This window comes from Dryas octopetala, chromosome 6, assembly GCF_963921425.1.
Source record: "Dryas octopetala chromosome 6, drDryOcto1.1, whole genome shotgun sequence".
Lineage (NCBI taxonomy): Eukaryota > Viridiplantae > Streptophyta > Magnoliopsida > Rosales > Rosaceae > Dryas > Dryas octopetala.
The window spans coordinates 21647814-21668458 of record NC_141371.1 but is presented as its reverse complement, the minus strand read 5'-3'; the positions used below and the strand labels follow the sequence as shown (position 1 = coordinate 21668458).

At 39.2% G+C, this 20645-nt stretch overlaps 1 pseudogene; it reads left to right on the top strand.

The window, feature by feature from the left end:
• Positions 1 to 150: 150 nt before the first annotated feature.
• On the top strand, positions 151 to 7582 carry LOC147283252 (uncharacterized; annotated as a pseudogene).
• Positions 7583 to 20645: the final 13063 nt, after the last annotated feature.

Here is a 20645-nt window from a genome sequence, read left to right as displayed (position 1 = left end):
GTAGCTTTCTTTCATTTGTATATATACTTCCCTGTAGCTTTCTTTCATTTGCATATATACCTCTAATAATTTTTGTTTATATCACATTTGCCATTGCTAATTGGACCTACATTGTGCACTGCAGGTCAGACTTGTTTAAGGTCTTAAGTAATGGCTGGGGAAGTAAGCTTCGACCTATTTCTCATTTAATATGTCATATACATTTCAAATTATGTTTTTTAAAAACAATTTTTTTATTTGTTGTGCTTGTTATTCTTATAAACTTTTTTATTTGTTGGGCTTGTTATTCTTATAAATTTTTTTTTGTATGTTCTATGAAGTCTTCAAAAAAAGGAGCTAAGAGAGGGAAAAAGCAACAGTTAGCTGCTATAGTTGCAGCCATGCAACAAGTGAATGAACCCTTACGAATATCAGGTGGAGGGTCTAATTCTCCACTAAGGGTTTCACCTAATGAAGTACCTAATTCAAGATGAATCTAACCCTGAAATATCAAAGAAAAAGCCTAGCGGAAAGACAAAAATGGTGAATCTTAGCAAAGAAAAAGCAAAAACGTCTCGTCTTATAGTGGAGTTCAATTATTCTGGCCAACCATATAGAGGTGATGTAGCAAAATTTGCTTCATTCCTTGGTACCACAGCAAGAGAGCTACTGCCAGTGACATTGGAGAATTGGAAGGACCTTTCACAAGAATTTAGAAATCAAATATGGGAGCACATCACGGTATTGTAGAGAAATATATTTCCCACATACACATTGAATAATTTATCTATAATTTCACTATAATTTTACTTTGTATACATCACTACAACAAAAATGTCGATAGATATCAGTCCACGACTGATATCTATTTGGGTAGCCGTCTGATATAGCGCGTCGTGATATCTAATGTTCACATTTTAGATATCAGTTTTAAACTGATATGTAAACATTGTTTATATATCATTTTTGATATTATTTCTGATATCTATAAAATCCGAATATCAATAGTTCTGATCAATACATATCGTATTTGAGATAGAATATGATATAAAACCATGATATCAATATCAGGTTTGAGGTAGAATATGATTTAAAATCTTGATATAAATATCAGGTATATGATAAAATCTAATATGTAATCTCGATATCAATATCAGGTATGGAACATACTTTGATATCTAAATATTGTTTATATATCAGGTCTGAGAGAGAATCTGATATCAAAATGATATAACATTTCAGTTTTTAGACCAAAACTGATATTGTTTATTATTTCAAGTTTTAAAAAAAAATTTGAAATGTATGATATATATTAGTTTTTTTTTTCACCTAAAAAGAATATCAATGAATTAAATATACAATTGTGCCTGTAATTTGAAATGGCCTGAAATTTGTGCAAGTATAAAATCTTTCATTCCCATTTATTTCATATTTTAAGCACCAATAACATTCAAAGTACCCAAAAAGGGATTACAATATAATATCCAAAAAGTAGTTCTATAGTTAAGGAAATACATAAAGAATTACTAAGGTATGACTGATGGTACTAATTTGAAGATACAAAAGATGACAACTTCATCTCCATAGTGGAGTAGAATCATTCACATCTTAAAGTTGTGTTGATTGAGACTAAATATACATAAACTCTTCTCATGAACACTAGACCTGCAAAAGCATAATGCAACGGTCTTCAATATTATTGGCTAATATACTGAACAAATGGTCCAAGATTTATGAACAAAATCACAACAATACACACAAGGAAAGAATCTATTCCCAATGTTGTACATAAAAAATAAAAAAGTTGGTAGTGATGAATATAAGGCAATTAAAGGCAAACTGCAAAGGCAACCTGCGCCCAATTAAAGGCAAAAGCAAAGACAATTTTCCCAAGTATCAAAATAAGAGATATCTTCCAAGTGTTAGTAACTGAGCAAAGCATCACCACCAAATCAGAAAAAGAACCAGTTCATAACAAAATAACAAAATGCAATAGCCAGACCAAAGAACTCAATAATGAAAACAACAATGCAATTTCAAAACCTCCAAAATTGATGAACTGGCATCCAAACTCAAATAAAATCATAACCATATAAGCAAGCAGCTCAAAACTAAAATAAAATCCTCACCTTGTCTGGAAATCATTAACCAACTAGAAATAAAATCCAGAAAACAACCCAAAAATCAAGATAGAAAAAAAAAATAAACAGCATATGAAATAAACCAACATATGAACTGACCAAAAGCAGGTAAGACACAAGTATATTGAACCCAAAAAAAAAAAAAAACAATTGGACATGAATAACTAAATGGTCTATATACGAGGGATAAGCATAACATGGTTGAACTTGTAAGAATGGTTGGGAAATTAATATTGAAATGCTGATACAATATTCCTACAATATACCATAAGGACTCGTGTCATAATTAAGGGCAGTCTACTCAACTGACACTAAAAAACCATATAACCAACAAAATTAAAGAAATACAAAAAGCTAGAAGAAAAAGGCTGTAAAACTTTAACATACCTTGGGCGTACAGACTCTGCAATATACTTGGTCATGTATGTGTAGACAGCCCTACTTAGACAATATATCTGGTATACATACCTACGAAGACAATATATACATGAGAAACACTTAAAAAATGTAAAACAGAGCAGCTAAGTTGTGCCGAGCAAATCAATCCACAACCAAGCTCAGCAAGTGTCTTGTCCTTAAAAATAGAGTCTGGATGTCTATTGAGTCCTTCAAAAAAAGTGAAGGACCAATCTTCTAGAACAAAAAAGCTAGGGATCATCATTGTCAATTTCTTCCTAACCTGGTAACCAGTAGCCCAAGAACATGGTCAAACCAGCTAATATAACAAGAAACTCGACTATTAGTGACTAATACCACTAGGCCTTTTGTCATTAAGTTCCATCATTAAATTCTTGGTAGTTCATCATTAGTGTTCTAATACATAAGTGTTTCAAACTCAAAAAAGAGTCTGGCAACCTTGGGTCAAGGACAAACAATGGCATCCATATATACCTTCAAGTTTTACTGATGTCATTCAAGTCCTTACATTTGTAAGCTATCTTAAATTCAACATTTGTTAAACCATATTAAAGTAATTCACCATCACAATATTTGATATTGAGGATGTTAATAGTGCAAGGGAACAGTTACTACCAAGACATCTAGACATATCAAATTAATCTACTATGGCATATGTTGTCATCTGAAGTCCCTAACAAATACTTGGTTCACTTGTTTAATTAATTATAAAACTTCTTTGTGATGTAAATGGAGGATGTATGTGCAGATTGGTGAACTTCAAGAAATCATAATACTGATAATGTTAATATGTTAATCAATTTATTTTAGGGGAACCTCAACTATTTGCAAACATCCATAAGAAAAATTCTTCATTTACAGACAAATTGAATAGCCCTGAGTTTGTCCAAAAGGCAAAGTAATATATATTACCTGTATCAAATTAACCGCTTTCTTAATTGACTGCCCATCCAAATAAACTCAAACCAATTAACAAGAACAAAAGGAGGTGTAATAGGATTTGCAAGATCCATGAAAACCTAAAAGAAGGAAAAATTCAGAAACCAAATTATCCTTTTTACATCTGAGAAAAACTGCAGCACTTAATCAAATTATTAGTTTCGTTCTTTGCAATAAGAAATAGATTATATAAAGCACCTACTGAGTAAACAATCAAATCAAGTTAAGAGCAGGAACTACACCTATTGAAAAATTTCTATAAGTAGATAGACAAACCATGTTACAATTATCTCACATCAGTAAACCATAAACATCTAATTCCCATAGTATGCTTTAGAAAGCCAATTAGTGTTGTCTTTCACATCTTTGTAACTAGCCTTGCCTGACAGCAAAGTACTGCAAATAAATGCATTGAAGTGTAAGCATAATATATTTAGTGGATCAAATAACCAAATATGTCAAATAGATTAACTAAAAAATGTAAGAAAATTACCTATACATCTAAAGCCAGTGGCTGCCAATATCTAAGGCAAGCAATTAATTAGAGAATAACTAAGCCAGGTCTGCATTAATATGCAAGAAAACTTACCTGACTGAGCATTCGGGGAGCAAAGCTCTGTTTCCATCAGTGCTATCCACTACAAATATAAGACCTTGGTGGAAGCCATATGTATACACACCACATAAGTATTAAGTACCCATTTATCAATAACAAGACAGAGAAGAAAATATTTTCCATTCATAATTGGGGCATATATCAACATCTCATTGTGTTCACACACATTCATGTACATGCTTTTGATCGAAATTCATCACCAGCGAGTGAGTTACCACTTGTACATGTCTAGTAATTATCTGAAGATTCCAAGGAAAAGAAAGAAAGAAAGAATTCAGATGATGGTTACCACTTTTGCTTTTTCTTTCTTTTTTACTGCATAAACAAAGAATCTGACTTATAGAAATTGATGCAGAATAATTATGCGAGGAAATGTAGTTGTATGTAAAAACCATGTCACTTAGTATATTCTTTGTTAGTCTGCTCCTTAAGTTGTTGCAATAATCAAATAAACTTTGTTTCTAAAGAAGACTGAGAATTAGAAGACTAATAGAACACAGTTAAAACAACTAGGAAATAGGTAAGTCAAGGTAAATCTCGTGCATCATCAGTAACCCAAAACCTTTGCAAATATATATAGAGGTAGGATTCTAGTAAAAAAAAAACATCCAGAATGGTTATGAAAAGTAATATCACATTCTTTTAAAAGCAAATTAAATGGTATTCTGCTATCTGTCTAACCAAAAGCAAGATATAATATCATCTACATCATTCTCCAACCACAAGGAATATCCTCTCACAGCTATGAGGAGGCAAAGATAGAGCACATTCATTGCCTGCCTCTAGCTTTCCTTAGATTGAAAACATTGATCATAAGCAATTGTATAAAAAGCAGAAATCTGATAGACTCACCAGGAAAATCAGATGACCCACATCCTTTTCTCTTTCATGGTGAAAATTTTATGAATAAAAGACTGGATCAAATGGGTAACACAAAATCCCATTAATTAACAAAATTTGATTAAAAAATAGGTTATATTTTGTTTGCTATAAGATAAAGATTTAGAGAGGTAGAATAATCCAATTTCGTAAAAAGATATTAATTAAGAACAAAACCCCTACCCAAACCATAACCCATCATTGACAAAGTCACAAAACCCCAATTCCCAAATATAAAAAAAATCCTAACTCCCAAAATTTCAGAGACAGTAAGCTAAGCCACCAATCAGAAATATAGATAAATGAATAAGCTAAAATCAGTAATTGAAGACCCTAAATCAAACCCCTAACCCGTGAGTCATTGAATCCCCAAATAAAAACCCTAACCCTAAATCCCTAATTTGAAATTTCAGAGATGAGACATGCCTTTTGATTTTGGGAGAGATGAGAGTGAGAGATGAGATCGAGAGTGAGATCGAGCCTCGTGGGTGTGGGTGTGGGTGGTCTCGAGACTGGGAGAGAGGCGAGATCTAGACTTCGACAGTGAGATCGAGAGAGATCGCGACTGGGTACTGGCTGGGTGTTTCTGGAAATGGGAGATCGCGACTCGCGAGTGAGTAAGTGAGAGCTGAGAGTAAGAGTACGTCTTTGACTTGACTCATATATGCTGTGATGATGAGAGAGAGGAGGGAGAGAGGAAGCTTTTGGGAGTGGTCCTGTCGCCATCGGTCGCCGGACGAGAGAGTTCTCGCCGGAGAAGAAGATCGGTGGGAGAGGGAAGAGAGAGATCGCGGAGAGAGCTAGATCGAGAAGAGAGAAATGTGAGAGTCAGGAGAGAGAAAAAATTTAAGTAGGAAAAAAAAAACATATCAGGTGTGTTTGAGTGTTGGGACAAAAAAATTATAAATGGTTTGTTAAGATATCAGTTAACAGTTTAGACTGATCTCTTTATAAATTTTTTTAAAAAGGAAAATATTATATATCAGGTGATAAAAACCATGTGATTTCTAATAGAGTTTAGAAATCAGCTAAAAAATTATCTGATATTATAATTTTTATAATATCAGTCAACTTCAAATCTGATATAAAATTGGTGATATCTATTAACAATTTTGTTGTAGTGCATTTTTTTTTGTGCAGCAAAAAGTCGCTATTTAGGAATGCCACAAGAAATATACATTTCAAAAGTTGAAGAAGCATTGGAGAGATTTTCGATCCTTATTAATTAAAGAAGTGATGCAGCAAGCTAAAGTGGTCGGCCTACAACGTGCTACTGCCCTCCTCAAACCAGATAACATTCACTCCATGGAGGAATGGCAATCTTTTGTCAAAAAACGAACCTCTACAACATTCAGGGTAATGGTTTTTGACATTTTCTTTCAAGTATACTTGTGGGCTATCTACTATTTTCAGCCAATATTCTCCAACATTCTATTTGTTTTTTTATACTAACTAGTTATTTATATATTTTTTTCATAGGAAAAATGTGAAAGATTCAAAAGGATGAGGGCAAAACAAACTTTAGTGCATAGGACAAGCCGTAAAAGCTTTGCTTGTTTGGAAGAGGAAATGGTAAAATCTTTTTTAATTTCTTATGAATTTTGTCCTGTGAGAAAGTCTGCAATATAATATTAGCATTAGTTGATCTCTACTTGTTATTTTATAGCGACAAGAAAGTGAAACACTAGATGCAATTTCAAGGGTTGATGTCTGGATCTGTGGTTATGAAACGAAGAAAAATAATGAGGATGAAGAAGTTGAGGATCCAGAGATAGTGGTAAAAAATTATCTGCTGTATCCTTTTATGTTTATGGTTAAATTTTTATTTTTCTATTTATATTTATATTTTCAATTATGTACTTGAAGCAAAAAGTGAAAAAAATACAAGGCAGCAGACTCGGAGAAATGCTCTATTAAAGATGATGCCCTTACAAAAGTACTTGGTCCTGACCCACGAGGAAGACTAAGAGGGCTTGGATTTGGGGCAACCATTTCAAAGGTGGAAGGTCAAACACATATGAGTGATAAGTTCAATAAATTGGAGAATGAGATGCAGGACTTGAAAAACCAGATGCAAGATCTTATTTCTAAGTTAGACAAAGGGGGGATTAACACTGTAAGTAATGAGGATAAACATAATGATAATTTCATTTTGTTCATATTAGATTTGTGTTAAAATTTGGTTTAATTGATGTCTTAAGCATTGTTACAGCAAAAAGAAAACACAAGTGTTCAACATTCTGCTAATGAGACATCACAAAGAAAACAGACAACAAATCCAAGTGTTCAACATTCTGCAAATAATACAGCACAAAGCAAACAAAAGGAAAATGCAGCTGTTCTATGTTATGATCATCCTGAGAATACAAAGTGCAAGTTGTTAAGTTGGCTTGGGACAAATGAAGTTGTTGCAATTGGTGAAATTGCATCCAAGGATCCCACTATATTGGTCCATCATGTGCCTCTTGGCCATGAGTGCTGGAAAGTTTGGGTAAATGATGTGTTAGATGATAGTGTGGCTCTATATCGACCAACACGTGAGTTCTTTCTTCTTCGTGAAGCATTAGGAAGTACAATTGCGTGGCCAATAAAGTATATCAAAGTATATTAGTCTCACATTTTCGAGGTACATTCCTTTTTCTTTACTTAATTTACTTAATAGCTTTATGGAATGTTGTAAGATAGGATGATATGTGATAATACCAAGCTTTAGCTTTTGCATACACATGCATTAATTATTGCGTACAGACTTTGAACCAATTCCATTTCACCATACCCATATAATTTTGCAATTTAAAACAGTAATTTAACACCAAAGTTTATAATTTCAATTTTATTTATAAACTCCAATCCAATTGAGTAATCTTTCAATAATAGGATCTCTATAAAATCCAAAAAATCACCCCTTCACAAACTATTGGTCAATTTTATTTTATTTTTAAAAGTAGAGCTTAATTCATTTTCTTATAAATGCATTTGGCAAAACTCCTTGCCCCAAACGCTTGCTCAGATTCTTGTCAATTCTCACTGCAATTCAAATAATAAAGTACCATGTTCATCTCATTGTCTCTTATTGCATCCTCTACCTACTTCAAAACCTGAGCTAATGATTGCATGGAGGCAAAGTGAATGGGCGATGAAGGGGGCTGCATATTTGAGAAGTAAACACAAGTTCATGTATTATTGAAGCTAAATATCAATTTCATCTGTTTTCCTATATTACATTCATCTGTTTTTTGTGTATCAGGGGATGCATGCCAAATTGATATTTAGCTTCAGTGAAACTAAATACAAGTCCTTGTATTACATTCATATGTTTTTACTTGGGCTGATGTCCAGGAGATGGAAGCAATAATTTCAACTTTCTATTTGAGTTGCTTGTAGATTTGGTTGTAATTACACTTAATTTTGAGTTTGGCTACTAGTTCATCAATTCTGGGTTTTCTTCTTTTGCCTTATCTTTTTGTTTTCTATCTTTCTTGGGTTTGGCTGCATAATCTTTGACTTTTGTTTTGAATGGATTGTTTTTTCTGATTGTTATGCATATTTGCTCATGCTGTGGTGTATTTGGTTGAGATGCTGTTCTTACTAACTACTGGAACATCTTTCTTTCATTTATAGGATCCATTACTGATAAAATATCAAGTACCACAATGATATGTTTCTAGATTAGCCTATTTTCTTTTTGGCACTGCATTTGTTTCCAAATGTATTAATCATAACTGAGTACTACAGCTAATTGGGGTTGGAGCATGGATTTACTTAATTTTTCCTTTCAAGTCTAAACTTAATTTTTATTACATGCTGTCATACATTATGCTAAGCTTCTCACTATTCTAATAATTATTTTCAGGTACGAGATGAGGTTCCTAGAGTAGTTAAAGGGAATGTCAACATTTTTTTGGTGGATCCAATATATGGCTGTATGGGAGGCTAGCTAGTTTATTGCACATTTTTTTATATCAATCAAGGCAGCATATATAGTTAGGAACTCTTGGTACTTATGAAATATATCTTGTTTTGGCTTGCATTTTGTTATTTACTCTTTAATTTCTAACTCTTAAAAATGTGACTTTGTATTTGGAATTGATTACCATAATTTCAATGAAGTGTGTATTTCTCTTACATTTATTTTGATGCAGTATTTTATTTGGTAAAATTAAATGGCAGGTGTATGAAGCTAGATAGAAATTAAGTTGCATATGTATAAATAAGCAAAATAAATAAATAAATAACTCAAAGACGGCGTGCAAAATGTAAGCCGTAATATGTAGAATAATTACGGCGTGCAGATCATGTCGTAAATAACTCAAAGACGGCATGCAAATGTAAGCCATAATATGTAGACTAATTACGGCGTGCAGATCATGTCGTAAATAGTAATCTTAAACGTGAAAGATCGTTATTTATGACGTGTTTTGTTTATATTTAGGGCGTATATTGCACGCCATTATAAGTATAGACTTTTCACGGCATGCGCTTCAACGGCACACAGCGGCACGCCGTAAATATCAATTTACGGCATGCAACGCCCGCCGTGGAAGCTCCGGCCATTTTGGTGTAGTGCGTCCATAAAGCTAAGAAGCTTATGTCTTGCCGTCGCATCGACCAGTTGATCTATTCTGGGCAAGGGGAAACTGTCTTTGGGACATGCCTTGTTCAGATCGGTGAAATACACACACATCCTCCACTTCCCATTGTTCTTTCTTACCATGACTACGTTGGTGAGCCAATTGAGATAGTCGACTTCCCGGATGAACCCGTTCTTTTGTAATTTGGTCACCTCTTCGGCCATGGCTGCGTATCGAACTGGATCGTATGACCTCCTCTTTTGACGGACCGGTTTGCATCCGGGATCAATATTCAGCCTGTGGGTGATCACGTCAGACGATATGCCTGACATGTCATCGTAAGACCAGGCAAACACTTCCGTATTTGCACGGAGGAAGTCAAGTATGGCCAACCGCTGGGCTGGGGTGAGCTGAGTCCCCACTCGGACGAGCCGATCCGGGCTGTCCTCTGAGATCGGCACCTCTTCCCAAGTCTCGGCTGGGAGAGGTCGGGCATCTGAGTTCGGCTCGACGTTGAAGTCGAACGTCTCTGCCCTCGGCCATCTGTCGGAATCGACGATGGAGTCAAGTTCCTGGGAGTTCGGCAGTTGGCCCTTCTGTTTTATAGAGGTGGAATAGCAAGACCGAGCCAAACACTAATCTCCCTGAATGACAATGCACTCGTCGCCCATCAAACATTTGATGAGTAGGTTGGCGTAATGGACGATGCAGTCCAGATTGACCAAAGCTAGCCTTCCTATGATGTTGTTGTAAGCTGACGGTCGCTTGACGACGATGAAATACGTCATGCAAGTCTTCTTGATCGGCCATTTCCCAAGCGAAAGAGAAAGGTAAATGTGTCCGAGGGGTCGGACCACTTCACCCCCGAATCCGACCAGAGCTGCTGTGTCAGTCTCCAGCTTGTCTTCGCCGATGCCCATCTGCTCAAACGCAGAGTGGAAGAGGATGTTGACCGAGCTTCCTCCGTCGACGAAGGAGCGCGCGATGGTGGTTCCGTCCACTTCGACAACTAAGACCACCGGATCATAGTGTGGGAAGATGATCTTATTCGACTCGTTTGGCTCGAAGGTGACCGATGCCCAGTTCTTCTGTTGTCTTTTGGAAGTGCTAGGCTGACCCGCTTGAATTGACAGGGATTCATGGGCTTGGGTGGCCTGTCTGATGTACTCCTTCTGAGACTGGTTCGAACTCCCAACAAAGGTCGGTCCCCCTTCGATTGATCCGATGGCGGCGTCCCGAACATCGATGGTGTTGGTGGGCTTCTTCAGAGCGGCCTTCGGTACTTTCAGACCGCCGATCAGGAATTGATTAATCTTCGAAGAGCATAGCAGTTGTCCGTCACGTGACCATGGTTGGAGTGATATTTGCAGAAGATGCCCTCTTTGATCTGATCCGGAGGTGGACCTTTGATCTCCCTAGGAGCCGGGAGCTGATCCTTGATTTTGGAGAAAATGGTTTCTAGACTGGCATTGAGAGGGGTGTATTCCGTGTATTGGATATGCTTAGGCCCCTTGCTCAGAAGTTGACGTGGCTCATTAGTTCGGCCCTTTTTGGTCTGGACCTGAGGCTTAAGGCTCGCGACCTCTCCCTCCTTTCTCTTGACCGAGATTGGCTTGGAATTTAGGGCCTCCACCTGAGCGTCTCATTCTTCTGCTCGCACCCACTTCGTGGCTTCGGCAGAAAGCTCATCATAAGTAGAGGAAGGATTCCTCATCAGATGGGAGCGAAGTCCCCCGGCGAGCAGACCTTGCATGAGGGCGTTCTTGGCCGAACGGTCGTCGCAATCATCGCACTTCGTGTATTCAATGTTGAAGCGGATCAGATAGGTCTTGAGGCTTTCTCCTTCCTGTTGTTTGATCAGCAACATATCGTTCAAGTTGTAGAGTCGTTCGGATACAACCCGATATCTCGTCAGGAAGACCCTTCTAAGGTCGGAGAAAGAGTCTATGGAGTTCGGCTGGAGAATTCGGAACCATCCCCGCACCGATCCCTTCAAGGTTGAAGAGAAGATCCTGCATTTCGTGGCTTCAGACGCCTGGCGGGCTTACATGGCGTATCTGAAGCTGTCGAGATGATCATAGGGATCCTTGGCCCCGTCGTATTGATCCATCTTAGGGAGTTTGGAATCCCAAGAGACCTCAGCATTCATGATCCTGCTGGTATATGGGAGGGGGAGTTCTTCTCCGTGATCAGTTCTGCCGAGGTATCCCCTGGAAACTTCGACCTGGCCGAGCCGATCATTGACACTCTGAATTTGGTTTTAGACCAAAGTTCAGACAAGATTTTCCACGTTGGGTATGGTCGGCTCAGGTGTAGTCTCTGTTGAGCACTCGGTTCAGTCACCGAGTCTCTCATTCATCGGCTGACGAGTGATCCTCTCACCTGCCGGACGCCGGTCAGACATGACCATGGTGGGTCCTAGTCGATCCCCCGCGAATCGTCTTCCCGAGTGTGTTCCCGACGTGGAAGGGTCTTGGCTGGTCCCAGCAATGTGGTCGGTGACAGAGCCGAGCCTGCTCCTGGCTGGGACCCGGTTCAGTCTACCCGGTCGGATTAGCGGCCCCCAGAAAGGCGTCTGGGAGCCTGTTCAATGACCGGTTCAGCTCGGTCTTCCCCCAAGGTTTCGGGAGAGCATCTTCTGAAGGCCATCTGCTTTTGTTGAAGAAGACGGTGGGCGTTCAGGAACTCCAATTGTTCGGCCGGGGGCATGTCCTTGATGCCCGGAAAGGCGTAATCCGTGCTCTGCCGAGCGGGGTGGTCATCCACATCGGCCTGAGTATTCTGCCGAGAAGAAGACGGTGAAAAAGTCTCATGTTCGGTTCGGGTTTGTCTTGACCGGAAGCCCGATCTTCTGCTGACGTCGAGCTGAGCACGATGGCGTGCGAACTCCTCAGCATACTCGGCTTGTTTAGCGAGCAGCTCATTATTTTGCTTGAGAAGTGCGTTCTCAGCGGCCAAGTGGCGTTGGTTCTCCCTGAGGAGTTTGTGAGCAGCCTTGATCTTCAGGGGGACCTTAGACCTGGCTATTTTGGCGAGATGTGCTCTTCTCGTTTTGTCAGGTGTCTCAGGCTCATGTTGTTGATTATCCTGGGACCCTGAAGAAGAGCTGATGTCACGAAAGATGGTAGTCATGACGTAGGGATTGTGATAGGGATTTGTTGAAGGAAGAGCTCAACACTTGTGAGGATGAACACAATGGCTGAAGATGATCTTCTCACAGACGGTGCCAATCTGTTGATGCAAATTTTCGTAAGAGAGATGCAACAACTTAGAGATGGTGATCTGGCTGATCAGAAGCCCTGCTGAATGATGAAGTGGATGTTGATTCGAGATCTTCCTGCACGAACACAAAATCAAAGGAGATGGACCGGTGTAGTACCAGCCAAATACGCTCCGATGATGAAGTCAGTGATATGTATTTGGAGGTGTTTATGTAAGAACAAGGAAGAACAGATGGTGAACTTGGGAAAATGAGGAAGAACAAGGTAAGATCTTCTGGGTTTATTCTTAGCAAGTAGGAGGTATTCTGATAGGCTTTTTGTGAGTGAAGTTGTGTATTAGATGATCCCTCTTTTTATGCACATAAGTTAGCTTATATAGGCAGATCGAGGAAATGGTGAATGGTAAGTTACCTGCATGAGGGTGAATGGTTGAGAGGAGGTCACGCGTTCGGTCATAAATAGTGGCATGCACAGCTACCCACCTCCTTTACATTCAATGCTGCATTGAATGCAAGGATGAAAGATCAAGTGGGATGAAAGATCAAGTGGGATGCCCAAATAATCATGACTGTGAGCTGGGAAGTCTCATCTGTCAGAGAACTATGTCAGAGATATTCGAGTGAGGCGGTTCGTCCAAACTCCAACCTTCTAGAATGGCGGTGGGATCCGAGCCGAACCGATCATAAATATCATATACGCGGGTATAGAATACATCTATGTTCGGATCGGGCATGGATGGACTAGTTCAGACTGGCTCGACGTATGACATGACAGTCATCATCTGACGATAATCTGTTGATCTGAGAAGACGGTCACCAAGGGCCGAACCGAACCGAGCTGAGATAACTAAGAAGAGATGAACACTCAATTCTTAAGAGGATCTCCAGATCGGGTCGGATCGGACATGGAGGTCCACCGAGATGAGCTGATCCAAACTGGGAATGAAAACTGTGTCGAGCTGGCATGGTGACGTGGAGGTCCAAGTCTGACCGTTGAAAAGTCAAAGCCTGAAGTTTGATCTGACTTGCCACGTGTCGATCCACGATTGGTTGTTAAATCCATGTAGATTTATACACAACCACACATAAACATAAATAAATACATTTCTTTCAAATAAAACATTTATCTAAAACCTCTGTATAAAAACGTTTAAACATATCAAAGTGGGTCCCACTGCCTCGTCTTCTCCTCATTGCCTCATCAGCCTGCTTAACCTGCCAAACACAAATAACCACACTGCAGCATATCTATGGTACACCGGGTCATTCAAACAAACAAACAACCCGGTAAGCTCACTAGAGCTCGTATGAGTGAAATGACGAAATAATTATCCTCAATAAATAATCACATGGCCTCAAAATACTTTTCTTCAATTATTACTATTACAATCCACAATATATTCACAATAATACCTAGACAAATAATTAATCCTCATAAGTCCATAATCCAAGAGATAATTAATCAACTAAATCCAACAACTTAAATATTCTAAACATCAACATCAATAATTCTCATGACATCTCAAGAATCCTCAAATAAACCTTTAACTTCAAAATCCTCTTCTACTTTCTTAAACTCAAACTCATCATCAATTCCATCCTCAAGATTCAAGCCTAAACTTAACAAAATCCTAACATACAATTCATACAAGCACACAAAACAAACAATCATCTATCTAATTTCACTCACTATTTAACCACGTAAAAAGACCGAAATGCCCTTCGACGACAACACGCTCGGATAAAAAATTCAGCAGCATGACGACATCGGGAATGAGATTTTCTGAGCCCGTGTACTGTTAAGACCAGACAACCAAATAAATACCAATCATAAACACAAATGGCAGTTAAACGACCGAAACGAGCAGCCGCCACCACACACGGTGGCTGCCCCGCCCCAAACAACACACAAAAATCACTGAATTCTCACCAAATAGAACTAGAAGGGTTCCTAGGACTTCAATTGGGCGGAATCGGGTTAAACGATCATTAACCCGCCGCCAAAAGTGGTGGTTCCGATGGTGGCAGCGGCGACACGAACCTAGAAATACCCACAATCAACTCCAATTAATCATAATTCCACAATAGAATCTTCAAGTGCACAAAAACAACTCGAATTCAAGTCCAATTTCAAGAAATTCGAAATAGGCATAAATCCTAAAATCGAATTTCCAATTTCTCAAAATTAGACGTGCCCACCTTAGGGGAAACATTACCCATACCTCGAGGATCAATTCTCGTAACAGGGTTGATGGTCAAAAGTCGCCAAAAACGGTAAAAAACGGCTGCGGAAGCCGGTGGCTGGCTTGGCTTCTCTGAGTTGTTTCTGTGCGCAGGGGGCACTGGCTGACGGAGGGAAGCACAGGGGAGGACGACCGGCCCACGGGGGTCAAGCCAGTGGCCTCGTGCAGCCGGGACAGTGGCCAAAGGCTGTCCTCCGGTGGTGGTGGTGCATGCACAGAGGGGAAGAGAGATAACAGAGTCTTTAGGGGGAGAGAGAAATACCGGGGGAGGAGAGAGAGAGAGAAGGGGGAGGCTGAGGTGGTGTCGTCGCCGCCTCCTGGCTGGACGGCAAGGGAGGGAGGCCGAGAGACGCAGGGAGAGAGAACAGAGAGGGAGAGTGAGTGCGTGAGAGGGGAGAGAGAAACTATATAAAAACTAAATTTTTTAATTTAAAAACTCTTCCACGCGAAATTACAAAAATGCCCCTCAATTTGAACATCCGTAAAACCCAAACCGTAACTCTGATTTACGCATGCTTCGTGTTTACGAACACGTGGACCCAAAACTTATCCAACGTACCCAAAGTCAAAGACAAAAGCCCACTAATTTTAAAAGTCAACTTTGGGTCATGCCCAATTTAAAACAAAAATTAAAAATTACATCAAAACCCTTTTTATTTTCCAAATAAATTCTCAAGATGATCAAAAAAAATTCTCAAAATATTTAAAATAAATCTTTGAAAAAAATACGGAGTCTCACAATCTATCCCGCTTAAACGAATTTCGTCCTCGAAATTCTAAAGGGAAAGTAAAAGCATAACAACTTCACACAAACACAACAAGCACAAGTAACAAAAAATCACACTTCAAAGAAACTCTTTAATTTTTTTTTTTTTAAAAAAAAAAAAAAACCTTAGAATAACGCAAGCAAGAAGGAAAATAAAAATAAAATAACAACCGAATCCTTCACTTGAGAGCTGTAGGTAACGAGCTTGTCGTGCTCCATCCGTATCCGTTTTCCAAGATCTTTCGAGTGCATCCAGCTTGGTCATCAATTTCTTCGAGTAGTTTGCCGCGGTTCTCGATAACTCTGGATTCTCCTTCTTCAGAACTTTCATCTGTATGTGCGAGTTGCTCAACCATTCCTGAAGCGTGGCCACTTGAGATTGTGAAACTGTAACCGCTAAGTTCTGGCAAACAAACAATAGCCTAGATCCTACCTAGCTACTACCTCGAAAACCCTACTTACTAGATGAACTAACTCTTCAACCAACTAAAAATACTACTCCACTATTTCCCTTGAACCTTTGTTATCTACCTAATAAACTTACTTAAACCTTCCAACTTTTCTAACTTCAAACTTCATACTAAGTCTCAAACTTCCAACTTTCCTGAACTTGCTGAGGAGTAGAGAGGCGATGGCAGTGCAGCGGACATTTCTCAAAACTTTCTCAAACATTTTCATGGTTCAAATAAAATACTTTTCTGAAATCACTTGAAAATCATTTTCTTTCTCAAACTGGCTTTCTCAAACATTTTCTTAAACTGGTTTCTCAAACCTACTGTAACATCACCATTCCTCACCCGAGCAGTGTGGGATCACTCACTTCTCCTCACCTGGTAGCTCACCACTGCCTCGCACAGTCGCCCACTTAGGGTCTTGGTCCCTGGGTCTTGCAATACACACACCTCCGGCCGGGTCTAACTCTGATACCATTCTGTAACGCCCCGAACCTCGGGCCCATAAACACACTGAAACTTTGCCATTTAAACCCCTTTTCAAAGAATGAGCCATGCACATAAACATAAATAAATACATTTCTTTCAAATAAAACATTTATGTAAAACCTCTGTATAAAAACGTTTAAACAAATCAAAGTGGGTCCAACTACCTCGTCTTCTCCTCACTGCCTCCTCAGCTTGCTTAACATGCAAAACACAAATAACCACACTGCACCATATCCATAGTACACCGGGTCATTCAAACAAACAACCTGGTAAGCTCACTAGAGCTCGTATGAGTGAAATGACGAAATAATTATCCTCAATAAATAATCACATGTCCTCAAAATATTTTTCCTCAATTATCACAATTTACAATCCATAATATATTCACAATAATACCAAGACATAAATAATTAATCCTCATAAGTCCATAATCCAAGAGATAATCAATCAACTAAATCCATCAACTTAAATATTCTAAAGATCAACATCAATAATTCTCATGACATCTCAAGAATCCTCAAATAAACCTTTAATCTCAAAATCCTCTTTTAGTTTCTTAAACTCAAACTCATCATCAATTCCATCCTCAAGACTCAAGCCTAAACTTAACCAAATCCTAGCATACAATTCATACAAGCACACGAAACAAATAATCATCTATTTAATTTCACTCACTGTTTAAATTCCCAAGATGATCAAAATAAATTCTCAAAATATTTAAAATAAATCTTTGAAAAAAATAAAGGGTCTCAAAAGTATGCCATACAAAATCCATGCAATACTTGCAAACAATTCCATAATATATAGTATTATCAAAATACGGGAAAACCCAATAACCGGGTCGTGGTGTTTTCCCCCTACCTGTTACCAATGTGGAAGCCCTGCACTACAAGAAAAACTTGAATAGACATCACTATTTTAATATCAGTTTTTATATAAACTGATATTGTAAAGTTTTAGATATCGGTTAATTTTTTGAACGATGTCTTAATTTATTAACATATCACTAATTTTTTTTTTCGATATCTTAATTTTGTACGTTCGATTAACTTAAAACAAAAACTGTGTAACGCCCCGATCCTAAGGCCCAAAAATACACTGAAACTTTGTCCTTTAAACCTCTTTTCAAAGAATGAGCCATGCACTTAACATAATAAATAAATACATTTGATAAATCAGAGTGTGAGCCCAAAAACATGTGTGTAAAAATCACTGTATAAAATCAGTTAAATCAAAACAAAGTAGGTCCCACTGCCTCAACTTCTCCTCACTGCCTCCTCAGCCTGCTTAACCTGCAAAACATTAACCACACTGCACCATATCCATGGTACACCGGGTCATTCAAACAAATAACCCGGTAAGCTCACTAGAGCTCGTATGAGTGAAATAACAAAATAATTATCCTCAATAAAATTCTCAACTTCCATACTTAATAATAATTCACAGTAATATCCATAAATATTCAATCACACAATAATTTCATCACCAATCATCCAAGCATCAAAATAAATCATAAATCCTCGAATTCACATCTTAAATCCCATCAATAAATAATGATCCTCATTCTGGCAAATCAATTGCCTAAACGTCAGCTATTAACCTCAATCTCGAATCATTCACATCCTAACTCATAACCTCAATGCATAATCCATTCATCAATTCCATCCTTAAGATTCACGCCTAGACTTACCAAGTCCTAGTCAAATCAAGTCCTAGCAAACAAATGCACACAAGAAATCAAGCAACAGTTAAACTAACTAATTTCACTCACGTCGCTTTTTGAAATCCTCTAGCTTTCAAACTACCTTCAAGATCTCTTCCTTCAGATCCATTTTTCAATCCCCTAAAAATTGTAAATCGACCTCTGAAGAACAATTTATACTCCACAACCAAAACCTCACTCCACAAACTGTAAATCGCTCGCCACTTCCCGTGCAGAGCGGATCGATGCACGGGCAGGCAGGTATGCTCGCCACTTCTCGTGCAGAGCGAATCTATACACGAGCAGGCAGGAATGCTCGCCACTTCTCGTGCAGAGCTAATCAATGCACGAGCAGGCAGGATGCTCGCCACTTCTCGTGCAGAGCGAATCTATACACGAGCAGGCAGGAATGCTCGCCACTTCTCGTGCAGAGCGAATCAATGCACGAGCAGGCAGGATGCTCGCCACTTCTCGTGCAGAGCGAATCAATGCACGAGCAGGCAGGATTTCTCACACAACCTCAATCACAACATTCTCAGAACCATCTCATAGCCATCCTTGTATCACAATGTATAAATGCCTCATGTATTTCTCCTCACATTCATCTCTACATATGCATCATCATCAACACTTGTTGTCAGACAATTTATTCTTTAAACATTTACTCCCAGTTTACTCCGAGCTATGCCGAATCAAGGAATCCCTTCCGAAATTGATTCTTGCTCATGACCTTTCACTTGTCTGTCACTTGATACATACCGACACTTCCTCAATAATTAATTTGATCGTTTGTATATGATAACTGCCTAATCATCAATCATTAACCTCGACAATAAACAATCATTCTCTAATTCAGTGACTCTCCTTAAAGCCACTCTATAATTCCCCAATTAATTTCTTAGCCTCAAATCTTCGTCAATTCATTCTCCTAATTCAAATCCTACACCTAGTCTTCTCTAACGTAAAGCAGCAAATCCATAAAACAGACAATTAACAATTTAATAACCAGATATCACAAGTTGGCCGTTCAACAGCCGAAATGGGCGGTAACCACCCCACACGGTGGCTGCCCAGTCCCAAACAACACACGAAAATTCACAGAACTCACCCACGGGCATCGGTTGACTGGTCAGAAGTCAAAAACTAACAATTCCAACCATCGGCACGGCCAAACGCGGCGGGACCCGCGGTGGTCCGTGGTGGTCAATCTGCACAACTTTCAAAACTGAAAATTAATGTAAACAAATTACACCGGCACGGAGGGGACGTTGTGAGGATCAACTTTTATACCTGGGTCAACGGCCAAAAGTCGCCGGAATCACTCGAAACTGGCCGGAGAAGCCGCCGGCCAAAATTCTTCGATCCGCCGCCATAGGGGGTCGTCGGAGCCAGGGAAGGTTGGTGCTGAACTCGCCGGGGCCTGGGGAAGAAAACCCAGGTGGTCCGGTGTCCCGTCGTCGCCGGAAAAGGAGATCGCCGGCGAGAGCCTCTCTCGGTCTTCGCGTCGATCCGTCGCGATGGTGGCTCAAGTGGATGATCGGCGGCCAGGGGAAGGGAGAGGGGAGGACGGCGAGCACGGTGGACCAAACACCAAGCCCAGCCGCCGCCGGACGCGCCGCCACGCGCCGGCGACAGGGGCGGAGAATGTGAGGGGCGAGAGACAGACAGACGCGCGGGGAGGGAGAGAGAGAGAGACCGAAAATGAGGAGAGAGAGAGAAAATCTGACTTTTGGGTATTTAAAACCCACTTTCATAAAAATTACAAGTTTGCCACTCGCTTCAAAAGCTCGTATCTTTCAAACCGTAGCTCCGATTGACGCGTGCCGCGTGTCTACGAACTCGTGGACTCAAGACCTTTCCAACGTGCCCAAAGTCAAAGACGAAAGTCCATTATTTTTAAAAGTCAACTTTGGGTCAGACCCAGTTTAAAACAAAAATCAAAAATTAAACCAAAAACTTTTAAATTTCTAAATAAATTCCCAAAATCCTTAAAATAAATTCGCAAAATATTTAAAATAACTCCTTGAAAAATACGGGGTCTTACAATCTACCCCCCTTAAAAAATTTCGTCCTCGAAATTCTCAAAGGAAAGTAAAAACAAACAGTCTCACACAAACACAAGCAAGCACAACCAATAACAATTCACACTTCAGAGAAACTCCTTTAGTTCAAAGAAAACTGAGAATAACGCAAGCAAGACGAAAAGTAAAATACGATGACGAATTGAAACC